Source organism: Dama dama, chromosome 2 (assembly GCF_033118175.1).
Source record: "Dama dama isolate Ldn47 chromosome 2, ASM3311817v1, whole genome shotgun sequence".
NCBI classification, from domain to species: Eukaryota; Metazoa; Chordata; class Mammalia; order Artiodactyla; family Cervidae; genus Dama; species Dama dama.
The window spans coordinates 52,540,233-52,563,854 of NC_083682.1; positions in this window are offsets into that span (position 1 = coordinate 52,540,233).

A 23,622-nucleotide genomic window follows, 5' to 3' on the forward strand; every position below is an offset into this window, starting at 1 on the left:
CGCCTCCTCGCGACCGGAGGCCTCACATCCTTTGAAAACACGAGAGGTCCGCGGAGATCAATGCTTCCAAAGGAGACAATGCCTGACTCATCTTGAAAATGGATAGGAGTCCCAGGATAACTGTGGCACGTGGAAAGGACCCTGGGTTCCCGCCTCACGTGGAGACGTGTCCCAGTTGCCGCCAAGACTCGAGGAGAATCCCGAGGTGTCCCTCGCACCTAGGCAGGAGTCCTGACGTCGCTGAACAAACACGTGTCTGGAAGGGCCCTCCCCGTCGTAACTCGAGAATATAACCCAGGTTCCGGCCGCAACTCGAGAAAAACCATGAGACTTACACCTCGCCGCGAGATGAGGCCCGATTCCCCTGCCCTGCGTGCAGAGCAATTCCGTGTTCCACATCAAACGTGAAAGGAGCCTTGATTTCCTTGATGGCACTCCAGAGAAAACCCAAGATCACTGTCTCAAGTCTAGAGGGATCCTGAGGTCCCTGGAGCAACACGAAAGGGCTCTGTGGACCCCAAATCAACTCGAGATGAGAGTTTAGTCCCTGGCTTCGACTCAAGAGGAATACCAACTTTCCACAACCACCTCAAGAGGAGGCTTCTCTCAGCTACAGGTATTTGAGAGGGACCCTTAGCTTGTGGCCTCAAGTGGAATGGACACGGAGATGCTCTGACTCGAAGGCCGGATACATTGCAGTGAATTGAATGCAGGCTCGTCTTGCATCTCCCAAGACGAAGGGATGACTGAATCCCCTGTCGAGAGCACAGAGAAAGACCTAGTTTTCTGAATCTTCTCGACCGGAGGCCTCACATCCTTTGAAAACTCGAGAGGTCCGCGGAGATCAATGCTTCCAAAGGGGACGATGCCTGACTCCTCTTGAAAATGGATAGGAGTCCCAGGATCCCTGTGGCACGTGGAAAGGGACCCTGGGTCTCCCGCCTCACATGGAGACGTGTCCCAATTGCCATGCCAAGACTCGAGGAGAATCCGGAGGTGTCCCTCGCACCTAGGCAGGAGTCCTTACGTCTCTGAACAAACACGTGTCTGGAAGGACCCTCCCCGTCGTAACTCGAGAATATACCCCAGGTTCCGGCCGCAACTCGAGAAAAACCATGAACTTCCCCCTCGCCGCGAGATGAGGCCCGATTCCCCTGCACTGCGTGCAGAGCAATTCCGTGTTCCACATCAAACGAGAAAGGAGCCTTGATTTCCTTGATGGCACTCCAGAGAAAACCCAAGATCACTGTCTCTAGTATAGAGGGATCCTGAGGTCACTGGAGCAACACGAAAGGGTTCCGTGGACCCCAAATCAACTCGAGATGAGAGCTTAGTCCCTGGCTTCGACTCAAGAGGAATACGAACTTTCCACAAGCCCCTCAAGAGGAGGCTTCTCTCAGCTACATGTATGTGAGAGGGACCCTGAGTTTGTGGCCTCAAGTGGAATGGACACCGAGATGCTCTCACTCGAAGTAAGGCCGGATATCCCTGCAGTGAATTGAATGCAGGCTCGTCTTGCATCTCCCAAGACGAAGGGATGTTTGAATCCCCTGTGGAGAGCACAGAAAAAGACCTAGTTCTCCGCCTCATCGCGACCGGAGGCCTCACATCCTTTGAAAATTCGAGAGTTCCGCGGAGATCAATGCTTCCAAAGGAGAAGATGCCTGACTCTTCTTGAAAATGGATAGGAGTCCCAGGATCCCTGTGGCACGTGGAAAGGGACGCTGGGTCTCCCGCCTCACGTGGAGACGCATCCCAATTGCCATGCCAAGACTCGAGGAGAATCCCGAGGTGGCCCTCGCAGCTAGGCAGGAGTCCTGGCGTCGCTGAACAAACACGTGTCTGGAAAGGCCCTCCCCGTCGTAACTCGAGAATATACCCCAGGTTCCGGCCGCAACTCGAGAAAAACCATGAGACATCCCCCTCGCCGTGAGATGAGGCCCGATTCCCCTTCACTGCGTGCAGAGCAATTCCGTGTTCCACATCAAACGTGAAAGGAGCCTTGATTTCCTTGATGGCACTCCAGAGAAAACCCAAGATCACTGTCTCAAGTCTACAGGGATCCTGAGGTCACTGGAGCAACACGAAAGGGCTCCGTGGACCCCAAATCAACTCGAGATGAGAGCTTAGTCCTGGGCTTTGACTCAAGATGAATACCAACTTTCCACAAGCCCCTCAAGAGGAGGCTTCTCTCAGCTACAGGTATGTGAGAGGTACCCTGAGTTTGTGGCCTCAAGTTGAATGGACACTGAGATGCGCTGACTCGAAGTAAGGCCGGATATCCCTGCAGTGAAATGCATTCAGGGTCGTCTTGCATCTCCCAAGACGAAGCGATGTCTGAATACCCTGTGGGGACCACAGAGAAAGACCAAGTTCTCCGCCTCATCGCGACAGGAGGCCTCATCTTTGAAAACTCGAGAGGTCCGCGGAGATCAATGCTGCCAAAGGAGACTATGCTTGTCTACTCTTGAAAATGAATAGGAGACCGAGGATCCCTGTGGCACGTGGAAAGACACCCTGGGTCTCCAGCCTCACGTGGAGTCGCGTCCCAATTGCCATGCCAAGACTCGAGGAGAATCCCGAGGTGTCCTTCGCACCTAGGCAGGAATCCATACGTCGCTGAACAAACACGTGTCTGGAAGGGCCCTCCCCGTCGTAACTCGAGAATATACCCCAGGTTCCGGCCGCAACTCCAGAAAAACCATGAGACTTCCCCGTCACCACGAGATGAGGCCCGATTCCCCTGCACTGCCTGCAGAGCAATTCCGCGTTCAACATCAAACGTGAAAGGAGCCTTGATTTCCTTGATGGCACACCAGAGAAATCCCAAGATCACTGTCTCAAGTCTAGAGGGATCCTGAGCTCACTGTAGCAACAGGAAAGGGCTCCGTGGACCCCAAATCAACTCGAGATGAGAGCTTAGTCCCTGGCTTCGACTCAAGAGGAATACCAACTTTCCACAAGCCCCTGAAGAGGAGGCTTCTCTCAGCTACAGGTATGTGAGAGGGACACTGAGTTTGTGGCCTCAAGTGGAATGGACACCGAGATGCTCTGACTCGAAGTAAGGCTGGATATCCCTGCAGTGAATTGAATGCAGGCTCGTCTTGCATCTCCCAAGACGAAGGGATGACTGAATCCCCAGTGGAAAGCACAGAGAAAGACCTAGTTTTCTGAATCTTCTCGACCGGAGGCCTCACATTCTTTGAAAACTCGAGAGGTCCGCGGAGATCAATGCTTCCAAAGGGGACGATGCCTGACTCCTCTTGAAAATGGATAGGAGTCCCAGGATCCCTGTGGCACGTGGAAAGGGACCCTGGGTCTCCCGCCTCACATGGAGACGTGTCCCAATTGCCATGCCAAGACTCGAGGAGAATCCGGAGGTGTCCCTCGCACCTAGGCAGGAGTCCTTACGTCGCTGAACAAACACGTGTCTGGAAGGGCCCTCCCCGTCGTAACTCGAGAATATACCCCAGGTTCCGGCCGCAACTCGAGAAAAACCATGAACTTTCCCCTCGCCGCGAGATGAGGCCCTATTCCCCTGCACTGCGTGCAGAGCAATTCCGTGTTCCACATCAAACGAGAAAGGAGCCTTGATTTCCTTGATGGCACTCCAGAGAAAACCCAAGATCACTGTCTCTAGTATAGAGGGATCCTGAAGTCACTGGAGCAACACGAAAGGGTTCCGTGGACCCCAAATCAACTCGAGATGAGAGCTTAGTCCCTGGCTTCGACTCAAGAGGAATACCAACTTTCCACAAGCACCTCAAGAGGAGGCTTCTCTCAGCTACAGGTATGTGAGAGGACCTCTGAGTTTGTGGCCTCAAGTGGAATGGACACTGAGATGCTCTGACTCGAAGTAAGCCCGGATATCCCTGCAGTGAAATGAATTCAGGGTCGTCTTGCATCTCCCAAGACGAAGCGATGTCTGAATCCCCTGTGGAGACCACAGAGAAAGACCAAGTTCTCCGCCGCATCGCGACAGGAGGCCTCACATCTTTGAAAACTCGAGAAGTCCGAGGAGAACAATGCTGCCAAAGGAGACTATGCTTGTCTACTCTTGAAAATGAATAGGAGACCCAGGATCCCTGTGGCACGTGGAAAGACACGATGGGTCTCCAGCCTCACGTGGAGACGCGTCCCAATTGCCATGCCAAGACTCGAGAAGAATCCCGAAGTGTCCCTCGCACCTAGGCAGGGGTCCTGATGTCGCTGAACAAACACGTGTCTGGAAGGGCCCTCCCCGTCGTAACTCGAGAATATACCCCAGGTTCCAGCCGCAACTCTAGAAAAACCATGAGACTTCCCCGTCACCGCGAGATGAGGCCTGATTCCCCTGCACTGCCTGCAAAGCATTTGCGCGTTCAACATCAAACGTGAAAGGAGCCTTGATTTCCTTGATGGCACACCAGAGAAATCCCAAGATCACTGTCTCAAGTCTAGAGGGATCCTGAGCTCACTGTAGCAACAGGAAAGGGCGCCGTGGACCCCAAATCAACTCGAGATGAGAGCTTAGTTCCTGGCTTCGACTCAAGAGGAATACGAACTTTACACAAGCCCCTGAAGAGGAGGCTTCTCTCAGCTACAGGTATGTGAGAGGGACACTGAGTTTGTGGCATCAAGTGGAATGGACACCGAGATGCTCTGACTCGAAGTAAGGCCGGATATCCCAACAGTGAATTGAATGCAGGCTCGTCTTGCATCTCCCAAGACGAAGGGATGACTGAATCCCCTGTGGAGAGCACAGAGAAAGACCTAATTTTCTGAATCTTCTCGACTGGAGGCCTCACATCCTTTGAAAACTCGAGAGGTCCGCGGAGATCAATGCTTCCAAAGGGGACGAGGCCTGACTCCTCTTGAAAATGGATAGGAGTCCCAGGATCCCTGTGGCACGTGGAAAGGGACCGTGGGTCTCCCGCCTCACATGGAGACGTGTCCCAATTGCCATGCCAAGACTCGAGGAGAATCCGGAGGTGTCCCTCGCACCTAGGCAGGAGTCCTGACGTCGCTGAACAAACACGTGTCTGGAAGGGCCCTCCCCGTCGTAACTCGAGAATATACCCCAGGTTCCGGCCGCAACTCGAGAAAAACCATGAGACTTCCCCCTCGCTGCGAGATGAGGCCCGATTCTCCTGCACTGCATGCAGAGCAATTCCTTGTTCCACATCAAACGTGAAAGGAGCCTTGATTTCCTTGATGGCACTCCAGAGAAAACCCAAGATCACTGTCTCAAGTCTAGAGGGATCCTGAGGTCACTGGAGCAACACGAAAGATCTCCGTGGACCCGAAATCAACTCGAGATGAGAGCTTAGTCCCTGGCTTCGACTCAAGGGGAATACCAACTTTTCACAAGAACCTCAAGAGGAGGCTTCTCTCAGCTACAGGTATGTAAGAGGGACCCTGAGTTTGTGGCCTCAAGTGGAATGGACACCGAGATGCTCTGAATCGAAGTAAGGCCGGATATCCCAACAGTGAATTGAATGCAGGCTCGTCTTGGATCTCCCAAGACGACGGGATGTCTGAATCCCCTGTGGAGACAACAGAGAAAGACCTAGTCCTCCGCCTCATCGCGAACGGAGGCCTCACATCCTTTGAAAACTCGAGAGGTCTGCGGAGATCAATGCTTCTCAAGGAGACGATGCCTGACTCTTCTTGAAAATGGATAGGAGTCCCAGGATCCGTGTGGCACGTGGAAAGGGACCCTGGGTCTCCCGCCTCACGTGGAGACGCGTCCCAATTGCCATGCCAAGACTCGAGGAGAATCCCGAGGTGTCCCGTGCACCTAGGCAGGAGTCCTGACGTCGCTGAACAAACACGTGTCTGGAAGGGCCCTCCCCGTCGTAACTCGAGAATATACCCGAGGTTCCGGCCGCAACTCGAGAAAAACCATGAGACTTCCCCCTCGCCGCGACATGAGGCCCGATTCCCCTGCATTGCCTGCAGACCAATTCCGTGTTCCACATCAAACGTGAAAGGAGCCTTGATTTCCTTGATGGCACTCCAGAGAAAACCCAAGATCACTGTCTCAAGTCTACAGGGATCCTGAGGTCACTGGAGCAACACGAAGGGGCTCCGTGGACCCCAAATCAACTCGAGATGAGAGCTTAGTCCCTGGCTTCGACTCAAGAGGAATACCAACTTTCCACAAGCCCCTCAAGAGGAGGCTTCTCTCAGCTACAGGTATGTGAGAGGGACCCTGAGTTTGTGGCCTCAAGTCGAATGGACACCGAGATGCTCTGACTCGAATTAAGGCCGGATATCCCTGCAGTAAATTGAATGCAGGCTCGTCTTGCATCTCCCAAGACGAAGGGATGTCTGAATCCCCTGTGGAGAGGACAGAGAAAGACCTAGTCCTCCGCCTCATCGTTACCGGAGGCCTCACATCCTTTGAAAAATTGAGAGGTCTGCGGAGATCAGTGCTTCCAAAGGAACCGATGCCTGACTCCTCTTGAAATTGGATAGGAGTCCCAGGATCCCTGTGGCACGTGGAAAGGGACCCTGGGTCTCCCGCCTCACGTGGAGACACGTCAAAATTGCCATGCCAAGACTCGAGGAGAATCCCGAGGTGTCCCTCGCACCTAGGCAGGAGTCCTGATGTCGCTGAACAAACACGGGTCTGGAAGGGCCCTTCCCGTCGTAACTCGAGAATATACCCCAGGTTCCGGCCGCAACTCGAGAAAAACCATGAGACTTCCCCCTCGCCGCGAGATGAGGCCCGATTCCCCTGCCCTGCATGCAGAGCAATTCCGTATACCACATCAAAAATGAAAGGAGCCTTGATTTCCTTGATGGCACTCCAGAGAAAACCCAAGATCACTGTCTCAAGTCTAGAGGGATCGTGAGGTCACTGGAGCAACACGAAAGGGCTCCGTGGACCCGAAATCAACTCGAGATGAGAGATTAATCCCTGGCTTCAACTCAAGAGGAATACGAACTTTCCACAAGCACCTCAAGAGGAGGCTTCTCTCAGCTACAGGTATATTTGAGATACCCCGAGTTTGTGGCCTCAAGTGGAATGGACACCGAGATGCTCTGACTCGAAGTAAGGCCGGATATCCCTGCAGTGAATTGAATGCAGGCTCGTCTTGCATCTCCCAAGACGAAGGGATGTCTGAGTCCCCTGTGGAGACCACAGATAAAGACCTAGTCCTCCGCCTCATCGCGACCGGAGGCCTCACATCCTTGAAAACTCGAGAGGTCTGCAGAGATGAATGCTTCCAAAGGAGACGATGCCTGACTCCTCTTGAAAATGGATAGGAGTCCCAGGATCCTGTGGCACGTGGAAAGGGACCCTGGGTCTCCCGCCTCACGTGGAGACGCGTCCCAATTGCCATGCCAAGACTCGAGGAGAATCCCGAGGTGTCCCTCGCACCTAGGCAGGAGTCCTGACATTGCTGAACAAAGACATGTCTGGAAGCGCCCTCCCCGTCGTAACTCGAAAATATACCCCAGGTTCCGGCCGCAACTCGAGAAAAACCATGAGACATCTCCCTTGCCGCGAGATGAGGCCCGACTCCGCTGCACTGCGTGCAGAGCAATTCCGTGTTCCACATCAAATGTGAAAGGAGCCTTGATTTCCTAGATGGCACTCCAGAGAAAACCCAAGATCACTGTTTCAAGTCTAGAGGGATCCTGAAGTCACTGGAGCAACACGATAATGCTCCATGGACCCCAAATCAACTCGAGATGAGAGCTTAGTCCCTGGCTTCGACTCAAGAGGAATACCATCTTTCCACAAGCGCCTCAAGAGGAGGCTTCTCTCAGCTACACGTATGCGAGAGGGACCCTGAGTTTTTGGCCTCAAGTGGAATGGACACCGAGATGCTCTGACGCGAAGTAAGGCCGGATATCCCTGCAGTGAATTGAATGCCGGCTCGTCTTGCATCTCCCAAGACGAAGGGATGTCTGAATCCCCTGTGGAGACCACAGAGAAAGACCTAGTTCTCAGCCTCATGGCGACCGGGGCCTCACATCCTTGGAAAAATCAAGAGGTCCGCGGAGATCAATGCTTCCAAAGGAGACGATGCCTGACTCCACTTTAAAATGGATAGGAGTCCCAGGATCCCTGTGGCACGTGGAAAGGCATCCTGGGTCTCCCGCCTCACGTGGAGATGCATCCCAATTGCCTTGCCAAGACTCGAGGAGAATCCCGAGGTGTCCCTCGCACCTAGGCAGGAGTCCTGACGTCGCTGAACAAACACGTGTCTGGAAGGGCCCTCCCCGTCATAACTCGAAATATACCCCCAGGTTCCGGCCACAACTCGAGAAAAACCATGAACTTCCCCCTCGCCGCGAGATGAGGCCCGATTCCCCTGCACTGCGTGCAGAGGAATTCCGTGTTCCACATCAAACGAGAAAGGAGCCTTGATTTCCTTGATGGCACTCCAGAGAAAACCCAAGATCACTGTCTCTAGTATAGAGGGATCCTGAGGTCACTGGAGCAACACGAAAGGTTTCCGTGGACCCCAAATCAACTCGAGATGAGAGCTTAGTCCCTGGCTTCGACTCAAGAGGAATACCAACTTTCCACAAGCACCTCAAGTGGAGGCTTCTCTCAGGTACAGGTATGTGAGAGGGCCTCTGAGTTTGTGGCCTCAAGTGGAATGGACACTGAGATGCTCTGACTCGAAGTAAGCCCGGATATCCCTGCAGTGAAATGAATTCAGGGTCGTCTTGCATCTCCCAAGACGAAGCGATGTCTGAATCCCCTGTGGAGACCACAGAGAAAGACCAAGTTCTCCGCCTCATCGCGACAGGAGGCCTCACATCTTTGAAAACTCGAGAGGTCCGAGGAGAACAATGCTGCCAAAGGAAACTATGCTTGTCTACTCTTGAAAATGAATAGGAGACCCAGGATACCTGTGGCACGTGGAAAGACACGCTGGGTCTCCAGCCTCACGTGGAGACGCGTCCCAATTGCCATGCCAAGACTCGAGAAGAATCCCGAAGTGTCCCTCGCACCTAGGCAGTGGTCCTGACGTCGCTGAACAAACACGTGTCTGGAAGGGCCCTCCCCGTCGTAACTCGAGAATATACCCCAGGTACCGGCCGCAACTCCAGAAAAACCATGAGACTTCCCCGTCACCGCGAGATGAGACCCGATTCCCCTGCACTGCCTGCAAAGCAATTCCGCGCTCAACATGAATCGTGAAAGGAGCCTTGATTTCCTTGATGGCACAGCAGAGAAATCCCAAGATCACTGTCTCAAGTCTAGAGGGATCCTGAGCTCACTGTAGCAACAAGAAAGGGCTCCGTGGACCCCAAATCAACTCGAGATGAGAGTTTAGTCCCTGGCTTCGACTCAAGAGGAATACGAACTTTCCACAAGCCCCTCAAGAGGAGGCTTCTCTCAGCTACAGGTATGTGAGAGGGACACTGAGTTTGTGGCCTCAAGTGGAATGGACACCGAGATGCTCTGACTCGAAGTAAGGCCGGATATCCCTGCAGTGAATTGAAGGCAGGCTCGTCTTGCATCTCCCAAGACGAAGGGATGACTGAATCCCCTGTGGAGAGCACAGAGAAAGACCTAGTTTTCTGAATCTTCTCGACCGGAGGCCTCACATCCTTTGAAAACTCGAGAGGTCCGCGGAGATCAATGCTTCCAAAGGGGACGATGCCTGACTCCTCTTGAAAATGGATAGGCGTCCCAGGATCCCTGTGGCACGTGGAAAGGGACCCTGGGTCTCCCGCCTCACGTGGAGACGCGTCCCAATTGCCATGCCAAGACTCGAGGAGAATCCCGAGGTATCCCTCGCACCTAGGCAGGAGTCCTGACCTCGCAGAACAAACACGTGTCCTGAAGGGCCCTCCCCGTCGTAACTGGATAATATACCCCAGGTTCCGGCCGCAACTCGAAAAAAACCATGAGACTTCCCCCTCGCCGCGAGATGAGGCCCGATTCCCCTGCACTGCGTGCAGAGCAATTCCGTGTTCCACATCAAACGTGAAAGGAGCCTTGATTTCCTTGATGGCACTCCAAAGAAAACCCATGATCACTGTCTCAAGTCTAGAAGGATCCTGAGGTCACTTTAGCAACACGAAAGGGCTCCGTGCACCCCAAATCAACTCGAGATGAGAGCTTAGTCCCTGGCTTCGAATCAAGAGGAATACCAACTTTCCACAAGCACCTCAAGAGGAGGCTTCTCTCAGCTACAGGTATGTGAGAGGGACCCTGAGTTTGCGGCCTCAAGTGGAATGGACACCGAGATGCTCTGACTCGAAGTAAGCCCGGATATCCCTGCAGAGAATTGAATGCAGGCTCGTCTTGCATCTCCCAAGACGAACCGATGTTTGAATCCCCTGTGGAGACGACAGAGAAAGACCTAGTCCTCCGCCTCATCGCGACCGGAGGCCTCACATCCTTTGAGAACATGAGAGGTCTGCGGAGATCAATGCTTCCAAAGGAGATGATGCCTGACTCCTCTTGAAAATGGATAGGAGTCCCAGGATCCCTGTGGCACCTGGAAAGGGACCCTGGGTCTCCCGCCTCACGTGGAGACGCGTCCCAATTGCCATGCCAAGAATCGAGGTGAATACCGAGGTGTCCCTTGCAACTAGGCAGGAGTCCTGACGTCGCTGAACAAACACGTGTCTCAATGGGCCCTCCCCGTCGTACCTTGAGAATATACCCCAGGTTCCAGCCGCAACTCGAGAAAAACAATGAGACTTCCCCCTCGCCGCGAGATGAGGCCCGATTCCCCTGCACTGCGTGCAGAGCAATTCCGTGATCCACATCAAACGTGAAAGGAGCCTTGATTTCCTTGATGGCACTCTAGGCAAAACCCAAGATCACTGTCTCAAGTCTAGAGGGACCTGAGGTCACTGTAGCAACACGAAAGGGCTCCTTGGACCCCAAATCAACTCGAGATGAGAGCTTAGACCCTGGCTTCGAATCAAGAGGAATACCAAATTTCCACAAGCACCTCAAGAGGAGGCTTCTCTCAGCTACAGGGATGTGAGAAGGACCCTGAGTTTGTGGCCTCAAGTGGAATGGACACCGAGATGCTCTGACTCGAAGTAAGGCCGGATATCCCTGCAGTGAATTGAATGCAGGCTCGTCTTGCATCTCCCAAGATGAAGGGATGTCTGAATCCCCAGTGGAGACGACAGAGAAAGACCTAGTATTCCGCCTCATCGCGACCTGAGGCCTCACATCCTTTGAAAACTCGAGAGGCCTGCGGAGATCAATGCTTCCAAAGGAGACAATGCCTGACTCCTCTTGAAAATGGATAGGAGTCCCAGGATCCCTGTGGCACGTGGAAAGGGACCCTGGGTCTCCCGCCTCACGTGGAGACGCGTCCCAATTGCCATGCCAAGACTCGAGGAGAATCCCGAGGTATCCCTCGCACCTAGGCAGGAGTCCTGACCTCGCTGAATAAACACGTGTCTGGAAGGGCCCTTCCCGTCGCAACTGGATAATATACCCCAGGTTCCGGCCGCAACTCGAAAAAAACCATGAGACTTCCCCCTCGCCGCGAGATGAGGCCCGATTCCCCTGCACTGCGTGCAGAGCAATTCCGTGTTCCACATCAAACATGAAAGGAGCCTTGATTTCCTTGATGGCACTCTAGAGAAAACCCATGATCACTGTCTCAAGTCTAGAAGGATCCTGAGGTCACTGGAGCAACACGTAAGGACTCCGTGGACCCTAAATTAACTCGAAATGAGAGCTTATTCCCTGGCTTCGACTCAAGAGGAATACCAACTTTCCACAAGCACCTCAAGAGGAGGCTTCTCTCAGCTAGAGGTATATGAGAGGGACCCTGAGTTTGTGGCCTCAAGTCGAATGGACACCGAGATGCTCTGACTCGAATTAAGGCCGGATATCCCTGCAGTAAATTGAATGCAGGCTCGTCTTGCATCTCCCAAGACGAAGGGATGTCTGAATCCCCTGTGGAGAGGACAGAGAAAGACCTAGTCCTCCGCCTCATCGTGACCGGAGGCCTCACATCCTTTGAAAAATTGAGAGGTCTGCGGAGATCAATGCTTCCAAAGGAACCGATGCCTGACTCCTCTTGAAATTGGATAGGAGTCCCAGGATCCCTGTGGCACGTGGAAAGGGACCCTGGGTCTCCCGCCTCACGTGGAGACACGTCAAAATTGCCATGCCAAGACTCGAGGAGAATCCCGAGGTGTCCCTCGCACCTAGGCAGGAGTCCTGATGTCGCTGAACAAACACGGGTCTGGAAGGGCCCTTCCCGTCGTAACTCGAGAATATACCCCAGGTTCCGGCCGCAACTCGAGAAAAACCATGAGACTTCCCCCTCGCCGCGAGATGAGGCCCGATTCCCCTGCCCTGCATGCAGAGCAATTCCGTATACCACATCAAAAATGAAAGGAGCCTTGATTTCCTTGATGGCACTCCAGAGAAAACCCAAGATCACTGTCTCAAGTCTAGAGGGATCGTGAGGTCACTGGAGCAACACGAAAGGGCTCCGTGGACCCCAAATCAACTCGAGATGAGAGATTAATCCCTGGCTTCAACTCAAGAGGAATACGAACTTTCCACAAGCACCTCAAGAGGAGGCTTCTCTCAGCTACAGGTATATTTGAGATACCCTGAGTTTGTGGCCTCAAGTGGAATGGACACCGAGATGCTCTGACTCGAAGTAAGGCCGGATATCCCTGCAGTGAATTGAATGCAGGCTCGTCTTGCATCTCCCAAGACGAAGGAATGTCTGAGTCCCCTGTGGAGACCACAGATAAAGACCTAGTCCTCCGCCTCATCGCGACCGGAGGCCTCACATCCTTGAAAACTCGAGAGGTCTGCAGAGATCAATGCTTCCAAAGGAGACGATGCCTGACTCCTCTTGAAAATGGATAGGAGTCCCAGGATCCTGTGGCACGTGGAAAGGGACCCTGGGTCTCCCGCCTCACGTGGAGACGCGTCCCAATTGCCATGCCAAGACTCGAGGAGAATCCCGAGGTGTCCCTCGCACCTAGGCAGGAGTCCTAACATTGCTGAACAAAGACATGTCTGGAAGCGCCCTCCCCGTCGTAACTCGAGACTATACCCCAGGTTCCGGCCGCAACTCGAGAAAAACCATGAGACATCTCCCTTGCCGCGAGATGAGGCCCGACTCCCCTGCACTGCGTGCAGAGCAATTCCGTGTTCCACATCAAATGTGAAAGGAGCCTTGATTTCCTAGATGGCACTCCAGAGAAAACCCAAGATCACTATTTCAAGTCTAGAGGGATCCTGAAGTCACTGGAGCAACACGATAATGCTCCGTGGACCCCAAATCAACTCGAGATGAGAGCTTAGTCCCTGGCTTCGACTCAAGAGGAATACCATCTTTCCACAAGCGCCTCAAGAGGAGGCTTCTCTCAGCTACACGTATGCGAGAGGGACCCTGAGTTTTTGGCCTCAAGTGGAATGGACACTGAGATGCTCTGACGCGAAGTAAGGCCGGATATCCCTGCAGTGAATTGAATGCCGGCTCGTCTTGCATCTCCCAAGACGAAGGGATGTCTGAATCCCCTGTGGAGACCACAGAGAAAGACCTAGTTCTCAGCCTCATGGCGACCGGGGCCTCACATCCTTGGAAAAATCAAGAGGTCCGCGGAGATCAATGCTTCCAAAGGAGACGATGCCTGACTCCACTTTAAAATGGATAGGAGTCCCAGGATCCCTGTGGCACGTGGAAAGGCATCCTGGGTCTCCCGCCTCACGTGGAGATGCATCCCAATTGCCATGCCAAGACTCGAGGAGAATCCCGAGGTGTCCCTCGCACCTAGGCAGGAGTCCTGACGTCGCTGAACAAACACGTGTCTGGAAGGGCCCTCCCCGTCGTAACTCGAGAATATACCCCCAGGTTCCGGCCACAACTCGAGAAAAACCAGGAACTTCCCCCTCGCCGCGAGATGAGGCCCGATTCCCCTGCACTGCGTGCAGAGCAATTCCGTGTTCCACATCAAACGAGAAAGGAGCCTTGATTTCCTTGATGGCACTCCAGAGAAAACCCAAGATCACTGTCTCTAGTATAGAGGGATCCTGAGGTCACTGGAGCAACACGAAAGGGTTCCGTGGACCCCAAATCAACTCGAGATGAGAGCTTAGTCCCTGGCTTCGACTCAAGAGGAATACCAACTTTCCACAAGCACCTCAAGAGGAGGCTTCTCTCAGGTACAGGTATGTGAGAGGGCCTCTGAGTTTGTGGCCTCAAGTGGAATGGACACTGAGATGCTCTGACTCGAAGTAAGCCCGGATATCCCTGCAGTGAAATGAATTCAGGGTCGTCTTGCATCTCCCAAGACGAAGCGATGTCTGAATCCCCTGTGGAGACCACAGAGAAAGACCAAGTTCCCGCCTCATCGCGACAGGAGGCCTCACATCTTTGAAAACTCGAGAGGTCCGAGGAGAACAATGCTGCCAAAGGAAACTATGCTTGTCTACTCTTGAAAATGAATAGGAGACCCAGGATACCTGTGGCACGTGGAAAGACACGCTGGGTCTCCAGCCTCACGTGGAGACGCGTCCCAATTGCCATGCCAAGACTCGAGAAGAATCCCGAAGTGTCCCTCGCACCTAGGCAGGGGTCCTGACGTCGCTGAACAAACACGTGTCTGGAAGGGCCCTCCCCGTCGTAACTCGAGAATATACCCCAGGTACCGGCCGCAACTCCAGAAAAACCATGAGACTTCCCCGTCACCGCGAGATGAGGCCCGATTCCCCTGCACTGCCTGCAAAGCAATTCCGCGCTCAACATGAATCGTGAAAGGAGCCTTGATTTCCTTGATGGCACAGCAGAGAAATCCCAAGATCACTGTCTCAAGTCTAGAGGGATCCTGAGCTCACTGTAGCAACAAGAAAGGGCTCCGTGGACCCCAAATCAACTCGAGATGAGAGTTTAGTCCCTGGCTTCGACTCAAGAGGAATACGAACTTTCCACAAGCCCCTCAAGAGGAGGCTTCTCTCAGCTACAGGTATGTGAGAGGGACACTGAGTTTGTGGCCTCAAGTGGAATGGACACCGAGATGCTCTGACTCGAAGTAAGGCCGGATATCCCTGCAGTGAATTGAAGGCAGGCTCGTCTTGCATCTCCCAAGACGAAGGGATGACTGAATCCCCTGTGGAGAGCACAGAGAAAGACCTAGTTTTCTGAATCTTCTCGACCGGAGGCCTCACATCCTTTTAAAACTCGAGAGGTCCGCGGAGATCAATGCTTCCAAAGGGGACGATGCCTGACTCCTCTAGAAAATGGATAGGCGTCCCAGGATCCCTGTGGCACGTGGAAAGGGACCCTGGGTCTCCCGCCTCACATGGAGACGTGTCCCAATTGCCATGCCAAGACTCGAGGAGAATCCCGAGGTGTCCCTCGCACCTAGGCAGGAGTCCTGACGTCGCTGAACAAACACGTGTCTGGAAGGGCCCTCCCCGTCGTAACTCGAGAATATACCCCAGGTTCCGGCCGCAACTCGAGAAAAACCATGAGACTTCCCCCTCGCTGCGAGATGAGGCCCGATTCTCCTGCACTGCATGCAGAGCAGTTCCGTGTTCCAATCAAACTTGAAAGGAGCCTTGATTTCCTTGATGGCACTCCAGAGAAAACCCAAGATCACTGTCTCAAGTCTAGAGGGATCCTGAGGTCACTGGAGCAACACGAAAGGTCTCCGTGGACCCGAAATCAACACGAGATGAGAGCTTAGTCCCTGGCTTCGACTCAAGAGCAATCCCAACTTTTCACAAGCACCTCAAGAGGTGGCTTCTCTCAGCTACAGGTATGTGAGAGGGACCCTGAGTTTGTGGCCTCAAGTGGAATGGACACCGAGATGCTCTGACTCGAAGTAAGGCCGGATATCCCAACAGTGAATTGAATGCAGGCTCGTCTGGGATCTCCCAAGACGACGGGATGTCTGAATCCCCAGTGGAGACAACAGAGAAAGACCTAGTCCTCCGCCTCATCGCGACCGGCGGCCTCACATCCTTTGAAAACTCGAGAGGTCTGCGGAGATCAATGCTTCCCAAGGAGACGATGCATGACTCTTCTTGAAAATGGATAGGATCCCAGGATCCCTGTGGCACGTGCAAAGGGACACTGGGTCTCCCGCCTCACGTGGAGACGCGTCACAATTGCCATGCTAAGACTCGAGGAGAATCCCGAGGTGTCCCTCGCACCTAGGCAGGAGTCCTGACGTCGTTGAACAAACACGTGTCTGGAAGGGCCCTCCCCGTCGTAACTCGAGAATATACCCCAGGGTCCGGCCGCAACTCGAGAAAAACCATGAGACTTCCCCCTCGCTGCGAGATGAGGCCCGATTCCCCTGCATTGCTTGCAGACCAATTCCGTGTTCCATATCAAACGTGAAAGGAGCCTTGATTTCCTTGATGGCACTCCAGAGAAAGCCCAAGATCACTGTCTCAAGTCTAGAGGGATCCTGACGTCCCTGGAGCAACACAAAAGGGATCCGTGGACCCCAAATCAACTCGAGATGAGAGCTTAGTCCCTGGCTTCGACTCAAGAGGAATACCAACTTTCCACAAGCTCCTCAAGAGGAGGCTTCTCTCAGCTACAGGTATGTGAGAGGGACCCTGAGTTTGTGGCCTCAAGTCGAATGGACACCGAGATGCTCTGACTCGAATTAAGGCCGGATATCCCTGCAGTGAATTGAATGCAGGCTCGTCTTGCATCTCCCAAGACGAAGGGATGTCTGAATCCGCTGTGGAGACGACAGAGAAAGAACTAGTCCTCCGCCTCAACGCGACCGGAGGCCACACATCCTTTGAAAAATCGAGAGGTCTGCGGAGATCAATGCTTCCAAAGGAATCGATGCCTGACTCCTCTTGAAAATGGATAGGAGTCCCAGGATCCCTGTGGCACGTGGAAAGGGACCCTGGGTCTCGCGCCTCACGTGGAGACGCGTCAAAATTGCCATGCCAAGACTCCAGGAGAATCCCGAGGTGTCCCTCGCACCTAGGCAGGAGTCCTGACGTCGCTGAACAAACACGTGTCTGGAAGGTCCCTCCCCGTCGTAACTCGAGAATATACCCCAGGTTCCGGCCGCAATTCGAGAAAAACCATGAGACTTCCCCCTTGCCGTGAGATGAGGCCCGATTCCCCTGCACTGCGTGCAGAGCAATTCCGTGTTCCACATCAAACGTGAAAGGAGCCTTGATTTCCCTGATGGCACTCCAGAGGAAACTCAAGATCACTGTCTCAAGTCTAGAGGGATCCTGAGGTCACTGGAGAAACAGGAAAGGTCTCTGTGGACCCCAAATCAACTCTAGATGAGAGCTTAATGTCTGCCTTCGACTCAAGAGGAATACCAACTTTCCACAAGCACCTCAAGAGGAGGCTTCTCTCAGCTACAGGTATGGGAGAGGGACCCTGAGTTTGTGGCCTCAAGTGGAATGGACACCGAGATGCTCTGACTAGAAGTAAGGCCGGATATCCCTGCAGTGAATTGAATACAGGCTCGTCTTGCATCTCCCAAGACGAAGGGATGTCTGAATCTCCTGTGGACACCACAGCGAAAGGCCTAGTTCTCCGCCTCATCGCGACCGGAGGCCTCACATCCTTTGAAAACTCGAGAGGTCCCCGGAGATCAATGATTCCAAAGGAGACGATGCCTGACTCCTCTTGAAAATGGATAGGAGTCCCAGGATCCCTGTGGCACGTGGAAAGGGACACTGGGTCGCCCGCCTCACGTGGAGACGCGTCCCAATTGCCATGCCAAGAATCGAGGAGAATCCCGAGGTGTCTCTCGCACCTAGGCAGGAGTCCTGACGTCGCTGAACAAACACGTGTCTGGAAGGGCCCTCACCGTCGTAACTCGAGAATACACCCCAGGTTCCGACCGCAACTTGAGAAAGACCATGAGACATCCCCCTTGCAGCGAGATGAGGCCCGATTCCCCTGCACTGCGTGCAGAGCAATTCCGTGTTCCATATCAAACTTGAAAGGAGCCTTGATTTCCTTCATGCCTTGCAGAGAAAACCCAAGATCACTGTCTCAAGTCGAGAGGAATCCTGAGGTCACTGTCACAACACGAAAGGGCTCCGTGGACCCCAAATCAACTCGAGATGAGAGCTTAGTTCCTGGCTTCAACTCAAGAAGAATACCAAATTTCCACAAGCACCTCAAGAGGAGGCTTCTCTCAGCTACAGGTATGTGAGAGGGACCCTGAGTTTGTGGCCTCAAGTGGAATGGACATCGAGAAGCTCTGACTCGAAGTTAGGCCGGATATCCCTACAGTGAATTGAATGCAGGCTCGTCTTGCATCTCCAAAGACGAAGGGATGTCTGAATCCTTTGTGGAGACCACAGAGAAAGACCTAGTTCTTCGCCTCCTCGCGACCGGAAGCCTCACATCCTTTGAAAACTCGAGAGGTCCGCGGAGATCAATGCTTCCAAGGAGACGATGCCTGACTCCTCTTGAAAATGGATAGGAGTCCCAGGATCCCTGTGGCACGTGGAAAGTGACCCTGGGTCTCCCGCCTCACGTGGAGAAGCGTCCCAATTGCCATGCCAAGACTCGAGGAGAATCCCGAGGTGTCTCTCGCACCTAGGCAGGAGTCCTGACGTCGCTGAACAAACACGTGTCTGGAAGGGCCCTCCCCTTCGAAACTCGAGAATATAACCCAGGTTCCGGCCGGAACCCGAGAAAAACCATGAGACTTCCCCCTCGCCGTGAGATGAGGCCCGATTCCCCTGCACTGCGTGCAGAGCAATTCCGTGTTCCACATCAAACGAGAAAAAAGCCTTGATTTCCATGATGGCACTCCAGAGAAAACCCAAGATCACAGTCTCAAGTCTAGAGGGATCCTGAGGTCACTGTAGCAACACGAAAGGGCTCCGTGGACCCCAAATCAACTCGAGATGAGAGCTTAGTCCCTGGCTTCGACTCAAGAGGAATACCAACTATCCACAATCACCTCAAGAGGAGGCTTCTCTCAGCTACAGGTCTGTGAGAGGGACCCTGAGTTTGTTGCCTCAAGTGGAATGGACATCGAGAAGCTCTGACTCGAAGTTAGGCCGGATATCCCTGCAGTGAATTGAATGCAGGCTCGTCTTGCATCTCCCAAGACGAAGGAATGTCTGAATCCCCTGTGGAGACCACAGAGAAAAACCTAGTTCTCCGCCTCATCGTGACCGGAAGCCTCACATCCTTTGAAAACTCGAGAGGTCCGCGGAGATCAATGCTTCCAAAGGAGACGATGCCTGACTCCTCTTGAAAATGGATAAGAGTCCCAGGATCCGTGTGGCACGTGGAAAGGGACCCTGGGTCTCCTGCCCCACGTGGAGACGCGTCCCAATCGCCATACCAAGACTCGAGGAGAATCCCGAGGTGTCCCTCGCACCTAGGCAGGAGTCCTGACGTCGCTGAACAAACACGTGTCTGGAAGGGCCCTCCTCGTCGAAAGTCGAGAATATACCCCAGGTTCCGGCCACAACTGGAGAAAAACCATGAGACTTCCCCCTCGCCAGGAGATGAGTCCCGATTAACCTGCACTGCGTGCAGAGCAATTCCGTGTTCCACATCAAACGTGAAAGGAGCCTTGAATTCCTTGATGGCACTCCAGAGAAAACCCTGATCACTGTCTCAAGTCTAGAGGGATCCTGAGGTCACTGTAGCAACAAGAAAGGGCTTCGTGGACCCCAAATCAACTCGAGATGAGAGCTTAGTCCCTGGCTTCGACTCAAGAGGAGTACCAACTTTCCACAAGCATCTCAAGAGGAGGATTCTCTCAGCTACAGGTATGTGAGAGGGACGCTGAGTTTGTGGCCTCAAGTGGAATGGACACCGAGATGCTCTGACTCGAAGTAAGGCTGGATATTCCTGGAGTGAATTGAATGCCGGCTCGTCTTGCATCTCCCAAGACGAAGGGATGTCTGAATCCTGTGTGGAGACCACAGAGAAAGACCTAGTTCTCTGCCTCATTGCGACCGGAGGCCTCACATCCTTTGAAAACTCGAGAGGTCCGCGGAGATCAATGCTTCCCAAAGAGACGATGCCTGAGTACTCTTGAAAATTGATAGGAGTCCCAGGATCCCTGTGGCACGTGCAAAGGGACCCTGGGTCTCCCGCCTCAGGTGGAGACGCGTCCCAATTGCCATGCCAAGAATCGAGGTGAATACCGAGGTGTCCCTCGCACCTAGGCAGGAGTCCTGACGTCGCTGAACAAACACGTGTCTCGATGGGCCCCCCCCGTCGTACCTTGAGAATATACCCCAGGTTCCAGCCGCAACTCGAGAAAAACAATGATACTTCCCCCTCGCCGCGAGATGAGGCCCGATTCCCCTGCACTGCGTGCAGAGCAATTCCGTGATCCACATCAAACGTGAAAGGAGCCTTGATTTCCTTGATGGCACTCTAGGCAAAACCCAAGATCAATGTCTCAAGTCTAGAGGGATCCTGAGGTCACTGTAGCAACACGAAAGGGCTCCTTGGACCCCAAATCAACTCGAGATGAGAGCTTAGACACTGGCTTCGATTCAAGAGGAATACCAAATTTCCACAAGCACCTCAAGAGGAGGCTTCTCTCAGCTACAGGGATGTGAGAAGGACCCTGAGTTTGTGGCCTCAAGTGGAATGGACACCGAGATGCTCTGACTCGAAGTAAGGCCGGATATCCCTGCAGTGAATTGAATGCAGGCTCGTCTTGCATTTCCCAAGATGAAGGGATGTCTGAATCCCCAGTGGAGACGACAGAGAAAGACCTAGTATTCCGCCTCATCGCGACCTGAGGCCTCACATCCTTTGAAAACTCGAGAGGCCTGCGGAGATCAATGCTTCCAAAGGAGACAATGCCTGACTCCTCTTGAAAATGGATAGGAGTCCCAGGATCCCTGTGGCACGTGGAAAGGGACCCTGGGTCTCCCCCCTCACGTGGAGACGCGTCCCAATTGCCATGCCAAGACTCGAGGAGAATCCCGAGGTATCCCTCGCACCTAGGCAGGAGTCCTGACCTCGCAGAACAAACACGTGTCTGGAAGGGCCCTCCCCGTCGTAACTGGATAATATACCCCAGGTTCCGGCCGCAACTCGAAAAAAACCATGAGACTTCCCCCTCGCCGCGAGATGAGGCCCGATTCCCCTGCACTGCGTGCAGAGCAATTCCGTGTTCCACATCAAACGTGAAAGGAGCCTTGATTTCCTTGATGGCACTCTAGAGAAAACCCATGATCACTGTCTCAAGTCTAGAAGGATCCTGAGGTCACTTTAGCAACACGAAAGGGCTCCGTGCACCCCAAATCAACTCGAGATGAGAGCTTAGTCCCTGGCTTCGAATCAAGAGGAATACCAACTTTCCACAAGCACCTCAAGAGGAGGCTTCTCTCAGCTACAGGTATGTGAGAGGGACCCTGAGTTTGCGGCCTCAAGTGGAATGGACACCGAGATGCTCTGACTCGAAGTAAAGCCGGATATCCCTGCAGAGAATTGAATGCAGGCTCGTCTTGCATCTCCCAAGACGAACCGATGTTTGAATCCCCTGTGGAGACGACAGAGAAAGACCTAGTCCTCCGCCTCATCGCGACCGGAGGCCTCACATCCTTTGAGAACATGAGAGGTCTGCGGAGATCAATGCTTCCAAAGGAGATGATGCCTGACTCCTCTTGAAAATGGATAGGAGTCCCAGGATCCCTGTGGCACCTGGAAAGGGACCCTGGGTCTCCTGCCTCACGTGGAGACGCGTCCCAATTGCCATGCCAAGACTCGTGGAGAATCCCGAGGTGTCCCTCGCACCTAAGCAGGAGTCCTGACATCGCTGAACAAACACGTGTCTGGAAGGGCCCTCCCCGTCCTAACTCGAGAATATACCCCAGGTTCCGGCCGCAACTCGAGAAAAACCATGAGATTTCCCCTTCACCGCGAGATGAGGCCCGATTCCCCTGCACTACGTGCAGAGCAATTCCGCGTTCCACATCAAACGTGAAAGGAGCCTTGATTTCCTTGATGGCACTCCAGAGAAAACCCAAGATCACTGTCTCAAGTCTAGAGGGATCCTGAGGTCACTGGAGCAACACGAAAAGGCTCCGTGGACCCCAAATCAACTCGAGATGATATCTTAGTCCCTGGCTTCGACTCAAGAGGAATACCAACTTTCCACAAGCACCTCAAGAGGAGGCTTCTCTCATCTACAAGTATGTGAGAGGGACCCTGAGTTTGTGGCCTCAAGTGGAATGGACACCGAGATGCTCTGACTCGAAGTAAGGCTGGATATCCCTGCAGTGAATTGAATGCAGGCACGTCTTGCATCTCCCAAGACGAAGGGATGTCTGAATCCACTGTGGAGACCACAGAGAGATCTAGCCCTCCGCCTCAACGCGACCGGAGGCCTCACATCCTTTGAAAACTCGAGAGTTCCACGGAGATCAATGCTTCCAAAGGAGACGATGCCTGACTCCTCTTGAAAATAGATAGGAGTCCCAGGATCCCTGTGGCACTTTGAAAGGGACACTGGGTCTCCCGCCTCACGTGGAGACGCGTCCCAATTGCCATGCCAAGACTCGAGGAGAATCCCGAGGTGTCCCTCGCACCTAGGCAGGAGTCCTGACCTCGCTGAACAAACACGTGTCTGGAAGGTCCCTCCCCGTCGTAACTCGAGAATATACCCCAGGTTCCGGCCACAACTCGAGAAAAACCATGAGACTTCCCCCTCGCCGCGAGATGAGGCCCGATTTCCCTGCACTGCGTGCAGAGCAATTCCTTGTTCCACATTAAACGTGAAAGGAGCCTTGATTTCCTTGATGGCACTCCAGAGAAAACCCAAGATCACTGTCTCAAGTCTAGAGGGATCCTGAGGTCACTGGAGCAACACGAAAGGGCTCCGTGGACCACAAATCAACTCGTGATGAGAGCTTAGTCCAGGCCTTCGATTCAAGAGAAATACCAACTTTCCACAAGCACCTCAAGAGGAGGCTTCTCTCAGCTACAGGTATGTGAGAGGGACCCTGAGTTTGTGGCCTCAAATGGAATGGACACTGAGATGCTCTGACTCGAAGTAAGGCCGGATATCCCTGCAGTGATTTGAATGCAGGCTCGTCTTGCATCTCCCAAGACGAAGGAATGTCTGAATCCCCTGTGGAGACCACAAAGAAAGTCCTAGTCGTCCGCCTCATTGCGACCGGAGGCCTCACATCCTTTGAAAAGTCGAGAGGTCCGCGGAGATCAATGCTTCCAAAGGAGACGATGCCAGACTCCTCTTGAAAATGGATAAGAGTCCCAGGATCCCTGTGGCACGTGGAAAGGGACCCTGGGTCTCCTGCCTCACGTGGAGACGCGTCCCAATTGCCATGCCAAGACTCGAGGAGAATCCCGAGGTGTCCCTCACACCTAGGCAGGAGTCCTGACGTGGCTGAACAAACACGTGTCTGGAAGGGCCCTCCCCGTCGTAACTCGAGAATATACCCCAGGTTCCGGCCGCAACTCGAGAAAAACCATGAGACTTCCCCCTCTCCGCGAGATGAGGCCCAATTTCCCTGCACTGCGTGCATAGCAATTCCGTGTTCCACATCAAAGGTGAAAGGAGCCATGATTTCCTTGATGGCACTCCAGAGAAATCCCAAGATCACTGTCTTAAGTCTAGAGGGATCCTGAGGTCACTGGAGCAACACGAAAGGTCTCCATGGACCCCAAATCAATTCGAGATGAGAGCTTAGTCCCTGGCTTCGACTCAAGAGGA